This window comes from Stegastes partitus, unplaced genomic scaffold, assembly GCF_000690725.1.
Source record: "Stegastes partitus isolate 25-593 unplaced genomic scaffold, Stegastes_partitus-1.0.2 Scaffold63, whole genome shotgun sequence".
Classification (NCBI taxonomy): Eukaryota; Metazoa; Chordata; class Actinopteri; family Pomacentridae; genus Stegastes; species Stegastes partitus.
Window position 1 is genome coordinate 934,895 of NW_007577794.1, and position 18,325 is coordinate 953,219.

An 18,325-nucleotide genomic window follows, 5' to 3' on the forward strand; every position below is an offset into this window, starting at 1 on the left:
TTTCTTCCATTTAGCATATATGTTTATTCCATAAACAGTATCAGTTGCATAGATAATGGATACGCTGGCTTTGGTATTCACTTAGGAAGCTGCAGTTAAAAGCTGAAGTCCTGCTGACAAATAAATACTGCATAGAGACGGTCACTCACCCCTCTACCCACACACACACACACTAACACACAGACACAGGCAGCATCTATCATCGTAGACACACTGACACAGCAGGGTCTCCGTAGTCCAGGGGGAGTGCTCCCAAGAGTGATATTTGAGTGACAGCGAACCCTTCTTAAAGGGGTGGCGACTCATTTCCTTGACAGACAGTTCTACATTTATCCTCCCCGTGGTGAAAAAGTGCTGATGTGGTCATTAAACGGGAAGGAGAGGAGCTTCTTAGGCTAATCAATTCATACACGGGCTCTCTGATCCTGCTCAACGCACACGGAGAAACACGCACGCATACAAACTCCAGAGGTTAATCCATTACGGAGTCAATCCTCTTAATCTGCCATTCCCAGCGAAAGAAAACGCTTACTGGGAGAGTTTCGGTGTTCATGCTTACGTGCACTCCAAACATGCCAGCGCACATAGAGTCACGCAGACATAGAAACTGACACGGTAATGAATTATTGATCGTATGGGGTAATTAGCTACTCTGCTGCAGTGGGGTGTGCCCCCCTCCCGATCTGAGCCCACCCCCAAAATACCCAACCGCCCGTGGTTTCATGCGCAGCTCAGTGTGTGTATGTGTGTGTGTGTGTGTCTGTCTAAGACTTTGGGTACTCATGCGTGACTGCGTTCGCGTACATGTCAGAATTTGTTAAGTTGAACAGTTTGGCGACATGAGCAGGTTTGTGTTGGTGGGTGCCTGTCACTGTGCTTGAGGGACTGCTTTTTTCATGAAGGCATATGCATTTTATAAGTGAGTGCAAGTGAGAGATAGACTCAGGGAGTAATAGGTGGTTTGTATGTGCCAAATGTAGGAATTGGGACGCCAACAGAAATTGGAATAGCATTAGATCAGGAGTGGGAGAGAATTATAGAGGGTTAGGAGGGGAGAAAGATGGAGTAAACGAGATGGGGGGGGGGTTGGAAGAACTTTTGAATTTCAAAGCTACTTTACTGGGTCAGTGCAAACATTAAAAACTGTTCATCTACAGTCAGCACATCATCAGACCAACTAGGGTAACTCCAAGTAGAGAAGAAAAAAAAAGCTGGGCGTCATGGACGAAGTGAAAGATTGCATCAGAGAGGCAACAAGGAGACAAGACAGCTCAGTTAATGGTTTTGGAGCCTTTTTTGGAAATGAAACTGTTCACTGAGAAGGGAAGGAAATCTGTATCAGTGGGAATGAAAAAATACAAAAAATAAAAACATTAGAAGAGGGGGGAAGAGTAAAAGAGTGAGATAGTCTATTTAAATGAGTAAATATGGAGTTAATGAAGGAGAAAACAAGGTTCAGCCAGACATTCCGCACTAACTTCTCCATGGACACATTTCGGTCAGTGGCAGGAAAGTTCGATATCAAGCTCTAATGGAGAAAGTGTAGGGAAGAAGGTTAGAGTACGTGCTCCCGAGTGGGGGAGAGGCAGGGAGAGAGGGTGAGTGAGAGAGAGGTCTGGTTTGGGTGCCAGCCAGAGAGTGAGAGTGGACTGCTGAGATGTGGGTCATCAGGATACCCGTTGGCATCAGGACACATTAATGATCACAGCGGTCACATGGCACTGCAGTCAATATGGGCAAAGTGGCCTCGTTCTACCCTCTTAACTACCACCACACACACACACAGATACAACATACGGTCAACCACAGAACAGTTTTTCCTGTCTGCCATCCTCAGTCAACCGCAACAAAGGTTGTCAACATTCATGATCCAGTTTCCTCAATATTTTATCTTTTACTCTCTTTTTTTTTTGCAGCTGCATCTAAGTAAGCACCTCCCTTTCCTTTCCTTGAACTTCTACCTTTGACTCCTTTTGTTCCTTTCTGTCAGTCTCACACTTTGCCACGTGCCCAGGCCATAAATCTAAACATCCCACTGCTGCTACCTTTGCGTCTTCCATGCGCCACACTGACCTCTGAGAATGAATCGACTCAGCGTTTTCACTAGTGCGACTTCTTTTCCTGTAGTGTGCACTTTCTCTCTCTCTCTGGACCCAGCGGGTGTGTGGGGGCGGGTGAGAACATGGTGCCACAGAGGCTGAATCGAACCAGACATACACACACACACACACCCACTACAACACACACACACACGCACATTCAGTCCAATCAATGCCCTGTTAACAAGGCCAAGACTGCAGTGGAAACAGGTGAGTTGACGGCGCAGTTTTTTGCGCATTGCACAGTTCTGCAACACTTGGTGAAGGTCAGTGCTTGGGCTCTCACGACACGGGGGCACCTCAGTGTTTTGACACAGCAAGGACAGGCTGTGGAGAGTTTTGCGACGGACTCATCCGGCCGGTCCTTGTTCGTCTAATTGGACTGTGTGGACGAGTGCGGGTAGAGATTAGGTCTACTGGATTATAAAATTGAAAAGCAGCTTTTCATTTCAACAAAATCCCTCCAGGATTAAATATGATGAGCGTCTGTCATAGACTCACATTCACCCGTCCGCGCGCTCCTGCCTGCCACATGAATGCGTCCGCACATACACATCCTATGATGACATGTGGTGTCCATTTAGGTCACAGAGGTGAAGGCACTGTCAACCAGAAGCAAACACAAGCACTCTCTCTCCTCCTCCTCCCCCTCCCATTCTCTCCATTGCACACTGTAACCGACCCATGACCCCTGTCATGATGATACCAGCGCACTGATGTATTTATTAAAGGCACGACGAGTTCAGGCCACGCAGCCAGCCATATGCTCGAGGGGTGAGGAGGTGGGGAGGTGAGGAGGTGGGGGTAAGTGAGAGGTGAGAAGGACGAGGTAACCAAAGTGGGGATCACCCATCGAGCCAGACTGAAAACTGATCTACTGACCTGGCGACAAAGAGCGAGGGGGAGGGGACAGGGGACGAAGTGAGAGTCAGTGGACATCAGAGAGGGAACATGAGCCAGACGGAACCGAGTGAGACAGAGTGAGAGAGGTATAAATGATAAGAGGAGATGAAGAAAGGCTCAAACATTACAGGGAAATGGAGACAGATGTTTTGTTTCCGTTAGACGCTCGGTTGTGGAGGTGGAATACATGCTTACCCTGTAAACATTGATTTTTCGCTTGACCAGGATCATATGGATATAAATATGCCATGTTTGAAGGGGCTTTTACACCTGCAGTGCAGCTCCATTGGTTCAGACCAAAGGAAAACATTAAACACCTGTGCCATATGTTCAAATTTTCACAAACAAACCAAGACTTACGAACATTAAGTCACACAGATTTACACATTATTAGCATATTGATTAATTATTGTCGTCTATCAGCGCCATGACACAACATTTATTCTGGGAACTGACCACAAGTTGCACATTGTTATGAAGATTTATTCATTCACTCATGTGGTCACAAAGAGCTTGTTAAAGTAATAGCTGATTGTGCATTATTATGCCACTGATCCTCACCTGTCATAAACCATCATTTCAGTTAGATCAAGTTTTCAATTACAAATATGGGGGTGAGAAAAAACAGAATTCATTTTTGTTGCTGTGGTTACTTTGATAGCTGTGTAGGAGGAGAATAATTTGTGAAGATCACCAGACAAATGAATCCTGTAATTATTTTTTATTTTTTTTATTGGGCTTTTTAATTTTGACTACTGCATACAGTTAAGTGTAGAGTAGACATATCTGCAGGCACAGATGTGATGACTGATCTGTGTCTCATTTCATCTGTGGTTAAAATTCACTTCGAAGGAGCGCTGGAATTTGAATGACAGCATTCATGCAAACAAAACAAACTCAATACAAAAACTTAAGAGAGTTGGAGAAAAAGAAAAATCTTAACTCAAGGACTACTTTGCTTTTTTTTTAGTTGCATTGCACAGACTTAGTCCTCAGACGGACCTTGTTCAGCAGTAGTGAAATCAACTGTCATCAGACCTACATATGAAACTTTAGCCAACTTATAGCAAGTAGTCATTTCACAAGAAATGACAGCGCCACAATAATGTGAATTTGATGTTTAATTAAAAAAAAAAAAGGTAGTGTTGGATGATGTGGATGTGTACAGGGTGTAAGGTCAGGGCTATCTGGAGCCCTTTTTTTGAGTGTGCGAGTTAAAATTTCAAGCAGTCGCATTGGTGCAACTGCATGATAATCATTAAGCTGTATTAGTGTCGCTGTAACCGGCACATGAAGCTGCTGTGTTAACCACAGTAGTGGAAAGCAGTACTTTAATAACTTTGGTGTACCGTTGTATTTACACTTAAAAATGCTGTCTTCTCGGAAAAAAACAGAGCACACCTGCATGCATTGTTTTTTCCGCTCATAGAAAAGAGCTCATGTAAATAAAATTACTCGGTTTCATCTCAGACAAATCTGACATTAGAATGCCCTAGTTTAATTTTTTTTCAAGTAATTTGTGGTCGCACACCTGTCTGAGCACACTGCAGCCTGCATTGTGAGGCGTTTAGGGAACATCTGTAAATTATAGTGTCTATCAATAAGAAAATGTTCAGCAAGTCAACTGTTTTGCCTTTGACCAGGTGGGAGGTGCGACCAAATGAGAAAGTTGGTCGCACCGGTACTACCAGTGAAAAAGTTAGTCTGGAGGCCTGCAAGATGAGGATGGATGTGGGGGTCACCTGGATGGGAAATCTGAGATGCTGTGATGTTGGAGGCTTGAGCAAAGGAGACGGGTTTTGTCTCAGGTGGCAATTTTTGTACTATGGTGCCTTAAAAGAGGAGAGAAGAAGGGAAAAATGGGATGAATGGGGGAGAGTGGGGTCGAGGCAATGAGACAAACAGTGCTGGATAAGTTAACCAGGTGTTAATAAGCCTCCCAGGTATTTTGAAATGTGGTTGAGGCGTTTCCCTGCTCCTGATCCCTAGTTAACAACTCTACTTTGTATGTGGGGGGGCAGATTAAGTCCTTCACTTCATCATTAGACTTGTTTTGAAATACACCAAACGCGGTAGATATGAAAGCACTCTAATATTTGCTTCAGAGACAGTTTACTCTTGAAGCCGCCACTTTACACCTTTTTTCTCCTGACTTAGTGTTAAACTATAGTGATTATGTATTTGGCTCTGAAAGCTGTCGAAACTTTTCAGATTGCGCAGCAGTGCTGTGGCTGAAAACCAAATGACGTACGACTGCAGCAACTGCAGCTGTGCTGACATGCTGCTTTCACAATGTAGCCAAAGTAGACAAGGTGTAAGTTTAAGTGTCCTCAGGGGAATGAAGATGAGACCTCAAAAGTGATGTTTTGGTCCTCGTTATTTCTCAGGAGGTTTTGGATCAAGCTCAGAGTAATGACCAGGCGAAGGTTAAGACAGAGGGAAGCATGTGGCGTTCAAGGCTGAGGTTTCTTGCTGAAGCCGTGGAATGGAAGTTAGTTGAACATCCTCACAGATTTATCAAATCGAAGATGTATGTGTGTGTGTTTCCGTGTGTGGGAGCCGAGGACAGCAAGACAAAGACAGCGAGACAAAGCGAGGAGAGAATCAGAGGGAGGGAGATTGCGGGAGGCAAAAGGAGAGAAATTGTCTGTTTCCTTACACATCAAGGTCACCGAGAGCTGCAATGTGATTGGAAGTCCCCTGTCTGTCTTGGCTGTTTACCACACGAGATAATACCGACAGGCTGTTCAGCTGATAATGTTACTGTGTTAACAACTCCTCCCTTCAGCATTTGTTTCAACTTCTCTGTGAAATGGCAGGAATGTGAGAATGTCATTCCCACTCACTCACGCACACACACAGGCAAGCTGAGGCAGGGACACACGCAGCAGACGCTGTCAGACTTGTGATTTTAACACACACCGATGTGCCCACTGAAACACACTCTTGTGTGTACATAATAGCACATAATTACACACCCTCCCAGATCCTTATGCATATACACTTTCCACTGCAAGCAAACGAAGTCTGATAAGAATATGATGACACACAAGCGGATAGGAAAGTTTTCCATCTCTTACATCAGTTTCTTCTGCCATTCCCTCTGGATTGAATCACATGCACAAGCCCAGGCACACTCTGTCTCCTAGAATCACACACACATCCGCAGAGGCTTGCAAACACACTCTCTTCTTAACTCCCTGACACAGACACACACTCGAGCACACACAAAGACCTACATAGCAAGCCCCTCACTGAGATGCTTCCTTTTATTTGCTTCTTGAAGACTCCACTCTGTATTATACAGCTCTGCATTCAGCTCATCTGCCTTCCAGCATTACCTTAATGGCTGTCTGTGGGTTGCGCAATTTTACCCAATATTGCTAAACAAAAGCGCTCTTTCTCACACTAGACAGGGATTCCAGACAGCTTAGTAGCCCTGTGACTGGTTTTATCCACCTACACAAAAGGATGTTCAGTGCAATAAGTGGTATTGAGTGGGGCTGAATTAAATTGACTTGAATGGATTTTGAATTGAACTGAATTGGACTTAGCCCAAGTCAGCTAAATTGAATAATTCACACTGTATGGAATGAAGTTGGGTTGAGTCAACTTAAACTGAATCAAACTGAAGTGAGCTGATGTGATTTCAATTTGTTTACCTCCCCAGTGGATGTTGCAGATGACAGTTCAGTGTGCAGAATGTGAGTCAGTGTTTTTATTATATCAAGTTGACTGATGCCATATCAGCATTATTTTTGTTAAAAATGAGGAAAGTCACTTTGGAAACTTCGTTAAGTTTCTGGCTCTAAGCTGTGGATCCCATGTTGTCTTTAGAACGACTCATATCAACCTGCTTGTAATCTATCAAAAGTCTGTGAGCACACATGCAGACATGGGTTTTTTTTTTAACTCACAGATTGTAAAATTAAGCTCGAAGCGATGGAAGTGAGAGGAGAGATTAGAGTATCAGACAATACAGACAGAACGCAAATGGGTAGATGTAAATAAAAATTAAACCCACAAACAAAGTTGTCCACGTACGGAATCGCTAAACAGAATTTACAGATGCAAACTTAAAACTTCCGAAACAAAGGTGACAAGTATAAATCTGTTCTCGACAACGCCATTATGAGTGATTATTATTACAGAGCGGTTGCCTGCGCTGTCTGCTTTGGAACTCAGCGCTGGGTAACTCATCCAATAAAATAACGTCTCTTTCCATCCCCAATGTCTGAATACCCCCACCACACACACACACACGCACACACACAAAATCACATCCTCCTCCGTCTGTCTTTCTCCTGATTGATCTCTCTGTTCTCCCTAAGTGGTTTCATCTCTTTTCATCACTCTCCATCTGGATCCATCTTTTCAAAACGTGTTTTTAATGGATCCAAACTTTTTTCTTTTTTTTTCATAACACTTAATAGTTTCTTTAAATTTTACAAATGGCTCTTAACAACCCTCTCCATTTCCCTCTCCTCCTTTTTCTTCAGTTTTTAGACAGTGGTTAAAGTCAGCTTTAATCTTTGTTTTTTCCTTTTTCTTTTCTTTCTTTTTTTTTTTTTTTTGATTGGATAAAATTAAGCATGCTACCAAGGAACAAGCCTAAGGTGTGAATATCTGCACTGTGCAATATGGTTTATGCATTTTTGCTACTGGCAAATCAGAGCACATTTCTCGCCGGATATCAGCTTATTAGATCTTGCGTGAGTGCAAAAGACTGGCCCTGGTAGCGCTGTAGTCCAAAGCCAATGTTTTTGCTCCAGGCTAAGTGTAGCCATCTGTTTTCGAATTGTTGGTGGAAGATAGATAAATCAGCAGATCAAGATGAAGATAGAAGAAGAGAAAAGAGTAAAGGAAGAGACAGAAAATGAGTGGAAGAGGAGAAAAGAAATTCCTGGTCGGTACCCATGGCTTAGAAAGAAGGGGATAATGGTGGTGGGTGTGGGAGGAGGGGTTGGAGCTGGGAGATTTGGGTAGGTAGATAAAAAGAAATGAGGTGACTGGGAGACCAGGCAGTGCTTCAGCGAGTGGTAGGGGGAGATGAGAAGCTACAAAATGGGAATGCGTTCTTAGGTATTGCCTAGGGGTGGAAAGCTGATGGGGAGAGTGTAGGAAAGGAGGAGATGGAATGAAAAAGATAGAAATGAGGTATATGGGTCTAAGGGTTAGGAGAAGACAGGATAGAAGAGGAGAGGAGAGGAGAGGAGAGGAGAGGAGGGGAAGGAACTTCACTTTGAGAGTAAAGCCAGCTCAGACTCTTCAGGCTATTTTGGAGGGAGCGTGTGTGTGTGTGAGAGAGAGAGAAAATCAGAGCTTTCTACCTGCCCTATTGAAGAAGTTACATAAATCTGAGTGGGCAGGCCTCTGCCTGCAGCGATGCTCCATATTATGCCACTGACCCAAACCTCTCCCAATGTATGTGTGCATGTATGTGTGAGTATATATTTGTGCATGTGTGTGTTTGATCCTTGCTCGGTCCCACTTTCCTGTCAGAAATAGAGCAGATAAGAGACTCCCACCTAAACGTGCACACACATTCATGTACACACAGACATAGCAGAACTAAGAAGTAGCCGGTGCCTTCAAACGGAGGCATTAAAATAGTTTGACCTGTTTGACACACACACACACACACACACACACACACACACACACACACACTCACAAAGACTAAGTAATCACACACTCACACCACATCACTTTCAACTCATAGACATTACAAATGAATAACTACAAGCATGCAAGCGAGTATGATTTATTTATTTTTTTTACCCATCCATATGCAGACACTCCTCGAATAAACTCATCTTTGATGAATCAAACGACATATTAAATCAATGGCTCACTCCCAGTACAGTGCAGTAATTGCACAGCATTACCGTAAAGCTGGTTCTTAATGGGTCAACACTGCACAGGTACAAATCACACATACATTATTTAAGCGGTTCTCTTCTCTTGTTTCAGAAACACAGTAATAATATGAAGAAAGCAACTAACAGTACTTGAGGAAAAAGCGAAAACAAAACAACTCACTTTTATTGAACATTACTCAGATCCACAGAAACTTGAACATAGGCGCACAAAAAAAATATAATCAAAGTCATGCAAATCTTTCTGCCAATTAGGGCCACAAACAGGTTTCCATGGGGATGAAATGGCAACCTCTAATTGGCTGGATAAAAGAATGTTCACATCTGAGCCGACAACCTGAGATGGCTTTGGAAAATGTACACATCCCTGCGCGCATGCATACATGCACTCAAACACACAGGTGCACGCAGCATAAGTGGGGATCACAGACAATTATGCACGGTTAGGGGAGTCACACACAGTATCAACGGTAAGATGAGAAGCAAGGATAGAGTGTGTTGACACAGATATGGTGTATTGTCAGGTGCAGGCACACACACATGCTCGGTGACCGGTCAGTCTCTTTTAAAAGCGTGAATAAAGCTTTGGTCGCGGTGTCGTGTTAACATGAAAGCTTTCACGGCTGTTAAAAAGAGCAGGCTTTGATTAGAATTTGATGTGTGAGAGTGTTTCTTAATGCCGGCCTTTGCTGACAACGGCCCTTTTAAATCCAGCAGAGCCGTTGCAGGGAGCCTTCCGTCAAAAATATGTTGAATCGACGACTTCACCTCAACATGCTCCTCGTGGTTTTTTTCCTTTCTTTCTTCTTCTTCTTCTTTTCCCCGTTTTTTTTTTTTTTTCCAGAATTCTCTAAAAGACAGAAGTCAAGTGTGCTCACCATGCTCAGCCACATTTTAAGTAGATCTCAACCACACAGTAACAGCAGCAGTAGTGTAGTTTTAAGGGTGATCAAACACTGAATTTAAAATGTTGACTAAACTACTAATTGAATATCAAAAAAGTAGATGGTGTTATTTTTAATGTGAGAGTCAAGTTGCTGCAGCAGGAAAATAGCTCTGCATGACTTTTACAAAGCAGTGTTACTCTCACATGGCATGATCATTATGAATGGTTTAATAATTCATTCCCTACTCACATATGGGGATTTACGAACGCGCGTCTGAGATCTGGACTGTAAGGAGACCAATTTACACACAACATGTCGTAACTTCTGTAGACATTAACCAGCGCGCTTACATCTACAAAGTACTCGACTCATAGTTTGATCTTTTTAACAGATATTAGTTAAATCTTGCAAATATTGTATAAATTAGAGGACTTGTTACTGTCTTGTGAAACTCACATACCATGTGTGTTGCTGATTTTTTTTTTTTTTTTTTAAGTTTTCAGATAAAGTGGAAGATTAAATTCTCCTTAATGAGATGAAAAATTCTCCTTTTCCATGAATTAGCTTTAAAAGTTAATTGGATTGTGTCTCAAGGCTTAAAACAAGCTTTTTATGTTGTAGTTAATGAAAAATCTGTGCTTTAGAGATGCGTGGTTTTTATAGCGGGGTTACACTCTGCAAAAAGCAGTAGTCTGCAACAGTTTTTATAAGTAAATAATCATTTAGGTCATTTTTGTAACCAAAGATCCAAAAACTTTCTAAATTTTCTGTCACAGTTAAGAGTAAACATAGTTAACTGCCTATAGGTGTTGGACTGTTGATTAGATACAACAGGTGATTTATGTCACCCTTTTGGGCCAGAAGGACTAAATTATTTATCAGTCAAGTGTGAAAGAAAATGCAGATAAAATCGATCATGAAAACCATTTATAGTTGTTGTTGTTTTACAGCAGTTTTTAACTTTTACACCTAACAAAGGACGAAACATAAAGAAAATCTAACAAAGATGATGATATAAATGGTTCTGTTTTATACATACATATATATAATGAACCACTGAGATGCTCTGCTATCAGTACAAATGCATATATGTTAATGTAATGTTCAGTAAGACAGTAGACATTGACACATGATAAGTAATTAGTGCAGTGTATACCTATAGTCTCAGTGTGCAACAAACATTTTGCTTTCAGCTGCAGCCTAACTCTTACTGAAGTAGCTGTGGAATAATTTGCATTTTTAAACTTTTTTTTTTTTTTTTAATGCCAAGAGCCGCATAATAATCAGGCAGACTCCTGAGCAAAGGCTCAGCTCTCTGAAACTCTGCTGAATATGACTTCACTGAAGTAATTTCTTAACCCTAATGGTGAAGGGTAATTTTCAAAGGGGATCACAAAATTGAGCCAATGTACATATATACGCTTGAAGTGTTGTGTGAGGTTATCGATGGAAACGGCTCGGATTCTCCCCTGCTCTCTCATTAACTCTCCTCCTTCCTTCTCCTTCCGCTCAATGGCCCAACTTTGCACTCAGTCTCTGGTGTATCGAACACACACACACACACACACACACACACACACACAAGCTGAATCACACACACATTTACGCACACTCACATGCAAAAGTCTGTTTGCATACCAAAAGCATACTTCATAGCTCAAAGAAAATGAAAGCCGTATTAATTATACAGTCCGCGTTTGTGCGCGTGCACACACATACAAACAGAAAGCAAGGGAGAGAGAGTGAGGGAGCAGTTATTTTATGTTTTTCCTCTGCGTCAAAGGAGACAGAGTGTGAGAATGATTGAGTCTCTCTGCGTCAAGGAGAGAGGGAATGAGTAATAGCGCAGAGGGAGAGAAAGAGTGCACTGTCTTCCCTCTTTAATGTGTGTTTGTGTGTGTCTGCCTGCCTATGTGTGTGTGTTGTGTGTTTATGTGTATCTGCGTGCGTGCCGTCTACCCAGTATAACGCCCCCTCTGTGTCCCCGAGCCACTCTCTGTCACTCACACACACTGAGACTATTGTCAAGACATTGGGCGAGGCGCCCCAAGACATTTCTGTGGCACTGTGTCTGTCACGGGGTTGATAGGGCTGAGATGGGGTTCACACACACACACACGCACGGTTGTGTTTCCATCACTTCAGAGGACATTACATTGACTTGCATTGATTTTCTGGAGACTTACTGTAACCACAGCGACCACTTACCTTACCCTAACCCTTAACCTTAAACCAAGACTTCACCCTTAAATTTAAGCATTCTGCTTTTTGGCCCCCAAAAAGGGAGCCTAGTTCTCACAAAGTGACAGATTTTTGTCCCTACTACAAGAATAACACAAGTACACACACACTCCAATACACAAATGTGCTGTCTTACCGTTTTAGGTCAGATTCATATGTAGGTAGGTGAGTTAAAGCGACACTCTCCTGCAGTGCAGAGCATCTATGTGTGTGTGTTCCAGTGTACTTTTATGTGTGATTGTAATTGTGTATGTGTCGCAAGGCCTACATGGTGTTTGTTTGTATCTGACAGCACATTAGGCAAAGCTATCTTTAACCTTGTAAAATGACTGACACTGATTCTAAACTGACAGGATGGATTTCAGTTTGCCATGGCGCTCAGTCGTGTCAGCCTCTGTCAGCTCAGCCCGTCCGCCCATTTTACAAAAGACAGGAGCGCCACAAAGGAGACGGGGTGTAAGTGAGAGAGGGTGCGGGGGAAAAAAACACACGAAGAAAACGAGAGCGATATAGAGAAATCTGACAATTTTGATAAACAAAATAGTTTGAAAAGTGAAGGGGAAAGAGCAGTTTTTGTTGGAAGAATGGGACGCAGGAAAGAGGAGTACGGGATGCTGAGAGGGAGAGAAAAAAAATGAACGGAGGTGGAGGAGGGAGTCGGGGGGGGATAGAGACCTTGCTCTTGTATCCGGATGTCTCTGAGGTCCTTTATTGACTCTGTCTATTGTTCACAGCAGCACTCCTAATCACTCTCTACAGGGAGGTTGTGTTTGTGTGTGTGTATGAGAGAGCCTGTTTTGGCCTTGTGTGTACGACTACGTATCTTTAGCCTCATCCTCACTTTTACTCTTTTATACACTGGCCCCCACAGAGAAGCCATTGTTCACTCTTCATCTGGTCAACCTTAATGGACAATAGCAGTGGGTGGGAAAAGCCTGTTCCTAACACGCATACTATTAGTCTAATGGTGCCCAACACACACACATGCACACAGACTGGGCAGTAAATTCCATCTAAATAACAGGCATACATATGTATGGTCTCTCTTACTCACGCATGCACACAGAAGGACGGTTGTACGCCACCATCCTGTTTGCATCTTTCTTAACAATGGCTGCTGTCATGGATATTATAAGAGATTACTGTTTTAAGGACTGGCAGTGGAAAGTGGCGAACATCACCAGCACACACAAACACACTAACAAAGGAGTTAATCTGAATCATGGGCATTTGTCCGGTAAGCCTCGTTTTTACGTCTCACTCTATGAGCTTTTGTTTCTGTTTTGTTTTTTCTCCGTCCCCCCCTATAGACGGCCACGGCTGCACAAAAGGATAAACATTTCAAAGGCCAGACACTGTGAATAGAGTCAGTGATTTTCAATGTGTATCTGCAGGGTGGAGAGCCCAGATGGAGACAGGGAGAAGGGAGAAAGCACAATGCCAGAGTGGACAGCTTGATGATAACAAAGCTGGGGTGGATGGCGATGCAGTAGATCCGCATGCAGTGAAAAGCTCTCCGTGACTGTCTCTCTCTCTTTTTTTTTTTCTGCACATACCTACGAACAAAACACACACACACCCACACACTTGCAGTAACACAGTTAGGGCCGCGATTGTGGACACCGGCCGCTGACTTTAAAACGCTCCCCCGTAAAAGAAAGTGATTTGTGTCCGAGAAGGTTTAACAAATTACACGCATGCCTTGCACGATGCATGAACTGTTTATTGGGACACGCGTGCCAAGAGGCAGCAGTTCCAGCGTTGGCCACAGGGGGGCTCGCGGTAGACTGCTGCAGTCTGAAGAGGAGTAAAGAGAGAGAGAGGGTCCGCATAGTGCCGATCAGATGACCTCGCTGCTGCAGTTAATGTTCTCTGGCGCTCAGACACAAGGCTAAGGCTCTCCCTCATACCGCGGGGCTGCTGTACTACAAGCTATTGTGGTGGTAGGGGTGCATGTTGTTAGAGGTGTGTGTATGCAGGAGGGGGAAGATTAGGGGAGTGGAAGAGGAGAGGGTTTTTCTTGTTAGGGGAAAGAGGGAGCATGACACCAAGAAGGTATACGTTACTAGAGGAGTGCTCAATTTCTGTAATCCCGTCACCCTTTTCCCATATAGCTCTTTGTCTCCTTTTTTTCCTCTCTTTGTCCCACTCTCTCGCCCTCCTCGTCTCCACCCCCCTTCACTTTATTTTGCCCACTCGCTCCTACTGCCGCACTTGCCCCCCTTTTTTTTCTCCCTCTACCTCATGCCCCCTTTCCCTCCCTCTTCCCTCTCCCCATCTCTCCCTCGCTCCCTCTCTTCTTTCTCTCTCTGCAGTGCAGCACAGTGATTATCATTCCTCTCACAGAGTCAGGCCTGATAGTCAGATACTGCTGAGCACCCTTCTACATCACCTGCTTCTGGAGGGAGCAGTGGGGAAGTGAGAGAACTGAGAGACAGAGGGAAAGAGAGAGGGAGGGAAGAGAGTGGTGAACTGCAGAAGAAGGAGAGAAGAAGAAAGAAGAGGAGAGGGGGAAATGAGAGAAGAGAAAGAGAGAGAGAGAGAGAGAGAGAGAGAGAGAGAGAGGAAACAGCAGGGAAAAAAATAGGGGGAAAGCAGAAGCAAGGAGAAGGGAGGATTTCTCTTACTGCAGAGGTGGTCCCACTGCAACATACATGCTGCATAGTTATAAATGTGTGAGTGTGCACACCTTCACGTGCGAGCAGCCAGAAAGCAGGCGTGTCTAATGTGTGCGTTTACGATATCTGCATGGAAGCTCTGTGTGTGTGTCTGTGCGTGTTGTAAGGTGTGTAATAAGGCGCCGTGGCTCATCAACATCTGCGAGTCAGACAGCTGAAGAAATGCTGTTCATATTGCTTCATTCCTCCCTGAGCTGAGTTTCAACCTGCTCCAAACCATTTTCTGCATTCTCCAAATGCCACAACAGTCCACCGTCTCACCCCCCAAAGAATTCTTTATCTCTTCATTTCTACTTCAGACAGCCTGCGGTTTGCGCAGTTGTTGTTGCTTTTTTGTTTTTGTCTGTTCCTTTTCTTTTGTCTGATTTACACACTTTTTTTTCTCTCTTTTTGCTAATTCAACCATTTATCATCATCGTCTCTCCCTCTCCCACTCTGGCCTCTCAACACGTGTCTTTACCTGCCTGCTTGACCTGATGGGTTCACCATGCTCTCCTCAGCACGGCCTCAGAAAAACTGCATTCCAACTCCGCACACGTCACTCGATAGCAGCACCAAGGGCCCGAACACAGTTTTAGATCAGTTCTATATTTAAATAAACAGTGTAAATATATCATCGTCAAATGAATTGTTAACCCATCTGTCCTGTTCACGCAGCAACCACAAGATGCTTTCTGTCAGCATATTTTACTGTTTCTCCCCCTCGCTGCCTTTGATGCATAACTTAGCAGCTGACAGCAAAAAGGTTCTCAAAAGATTTTCTAGCAACCTCTCTGAGATTTTATTAGCAAATGTAACATCGGAGGAATTTTGACCGGCCGCTTAGTCAAAGTTTAGTTGGGTTTCGTTTGATTTATTGACCTCACCGGTAGGTGTTAAGAGCACAAAAAGTGCTGAAACAAATTGCCAGAGAAAGCACAGATGAACTTTGTTTGCGCAAATATTCATGTGATTTTTCACCAGTAAATTTCACACTTGAGGTGCTTGTAGAAAAATCCCTGAACAGTTTGAAACAAGACAACTGCAGCGGGTGAGAGAATATTATATGGGCTTTTATAATGATAGAAAACAACAGAAGAGAATGGCAAGTCCAGGCAACCTTTTAATTTAATGTAAGTAATGAAAGTTGTCATCAGCTGAGTTGCACAGTGTGAATCAATAGTGAAATAATTAGTATCTCCACACGAAACACCTTTACATGGCGGTTTAATCATGCAAAGTGGCAGCATCCCTGCTTTAACGGTCAATACAGACTCATTATTTATCTATAATATCTGAACTGTAACACACTCACAGTTATTGAGTCCTCTTATTCATTCCAACATTCACTTCACTTCCAAAGTATGAGCATATTCGCATTTGCTGGCTGCATTAACACAACACGATTTCTAAACGAAGGCAAAACAAGAGAACAGCCAAAGGTCATTTTGACTGATCAGCATTCCAGATATGAAGTCTGGACCGTACCCATGTGGTGTCAACAGAAGCATATTAGTTTTCACTTTGTGCTGTGGTAGCATAGTGCAGTATCACTTTACTCATTTTGCACAGTTATAGCTGTAATATGCATAAGACTGACATTTTATCAGCTCGGTTATTTTTAGGTAGTAAATAAGCTATTGCATTATGAGAAGCAGGAAGACGTGACACAGTTTGATGGTATAAATGTGATGTTAGACACTTATATTGATCTGACATCTGAATATCACGTTTCTGCTCATCCGGAGCTGTTGAAAGCGACGTCAAAATATTCTCTAAACACTTATTTACTAATTTAATTGTGTTCTTTGCAAACTAATTATTCAGCTATTACACATATTACGTTTAAATGCCACGGTTTTTCTAACCATTCAATAGGTCATTCTGCCCACTCGAGCTGCTAAGCCTCTTAAAGAATTCCATAAATCGGGCCTTTAATTGAGACTTTCAGTATCCCATGAGGGTCACACAATCCAATTTCTGGCAGGGAAAAAAATAATCATATTTTAAAAAATATTGACGCTTGGCATCAAACATAATGTGTTTTTTGGGCTTGAAATGACCAGTCAAGGACAACTGGCAGGGAAATTACAAAGCTGCACACCCTCAGTCAGCGTTTGGAATATTTCAGGTGTCTGGAGGGAGCGATTACAAACAGGATGTCAGGTGTCCGCTTGATTGACGTTTGGCTCGCGAAATCGTCTGACTTCTGCTTGATGCAACACAAATACATAACCATCACGGAAGAAAAAATATATATTTTTTACTTCCAATTGCTTATTTGCTGAGCACAGTAACAAATGCAAACACGCAGCAGTATGTTAAGATCCATTACAACGTTGTATAGGACCAGATAACGCCGTTTTTAATCATGAACATTTGCTAAAAAAAAATTACAAACTCTCAATCTTATCTCCTTCTGAGCTAATAAACATTTAAATTAGTTCTGCTGCAGCCTGTTATGTTTTCATACTTGCTTTTACAGTTTTGTCTTTAATTCTAGAAAACAAGAGGAAGAAGGCGAGAAAAAAACCACACACATCTTTTATGTAATTAAGCCCAAATGTAATTATTGAACCTCCTTGATTGCATACAGTCTTATCAAATATCATTTCAAGAGCAAAAAGCTTTGATACGCTGTCAGTGGATAATGATTTTAGAAATTGTTGCTATCAGCTCCTAATAAGCCATATCAGGCAAACTCCAATTATATTTGCTGCAGAAAATGAATTATTTTAAGTTTATTTGTTCTGTATTTAGTGTGCTAAATGTGCCCTTAAAAGCATAAATTGTTTTAAAGCTTAAATAGGACATGCGCTAGGTCTGTGCACTTGGTCACCTACAGAATATGTATGACATCCAGAGTCTGCTTGCGTGTTATGTGACTTAAGCGAATGGATGAACAAATTTGTGTCCATGCTGGCCATCAGGCTTCCAGTCTAAACATAGTTACAGACACTGAAAGAGGAACTAAACAATATAATCTATAGGTTACAAACTAATAAATGATAAAATCAGTCTTTATGTGGTGGCTCTCCCCTGACACACAGGTGATGTTAAACATAAATGAGAATGAGAGCCAAAGGGGAAAAGTGGCTCTAGTCCTACAACCATATTTGTAGTTTTGGTTTATGCATAAGCCGCATCCTGTCAATTCATTATGCAGACCAGAGTGTAGCAGGGCATAGACAAACACAAACAGACACTGGCATCGAAACGTGCCCGCACACACACCGGCAGTCAGATGTGCAGATACACACACATGTGTTGAATATGCAGACACATGTAACGAGAAGAGAGGGAGACTGTTAATTAACTCGAGCTCGTTAATTCTCTTTGAACCGACAGCGAGGAGGTTTACACACTAATTACCTTGATGACTGAGCCAACCTGTGCGCATACACACACACACACACACACACACACACACACACATGCCATGTCCTCACACCACAAACGCACACACACGTGTACTCTCACAGGCTGACATAACACATCTTGCAGGCTTAGGGAGTCTCACACTCACACACAGTCATAAAACACAAACATAAAGGTGTGAAGTCTCACTCATAAGCATAAGCATATGAAGACGCACGCGTGCACTGCAACACGCTCTTGCCCTGAAATGAAAGCTATATTAGGAACTCTTTTTTTTTTTT

At 42.8% G+C, this 18,325-nt stretch overlaps 1 protein-coding gene across 1 annotated transcript in view; it reads left to right on the forward strand.

Moving 5' to 3' along the window:
* The window catches only part of pcdh7a (protocadherin 7a), a 48,056-nt gene that overhangs the window by 13,221 nt on the left and 16,510 nt on the right, over positions 1 to 18,325 (forward strand). The window lies entirely within an intron of this gene.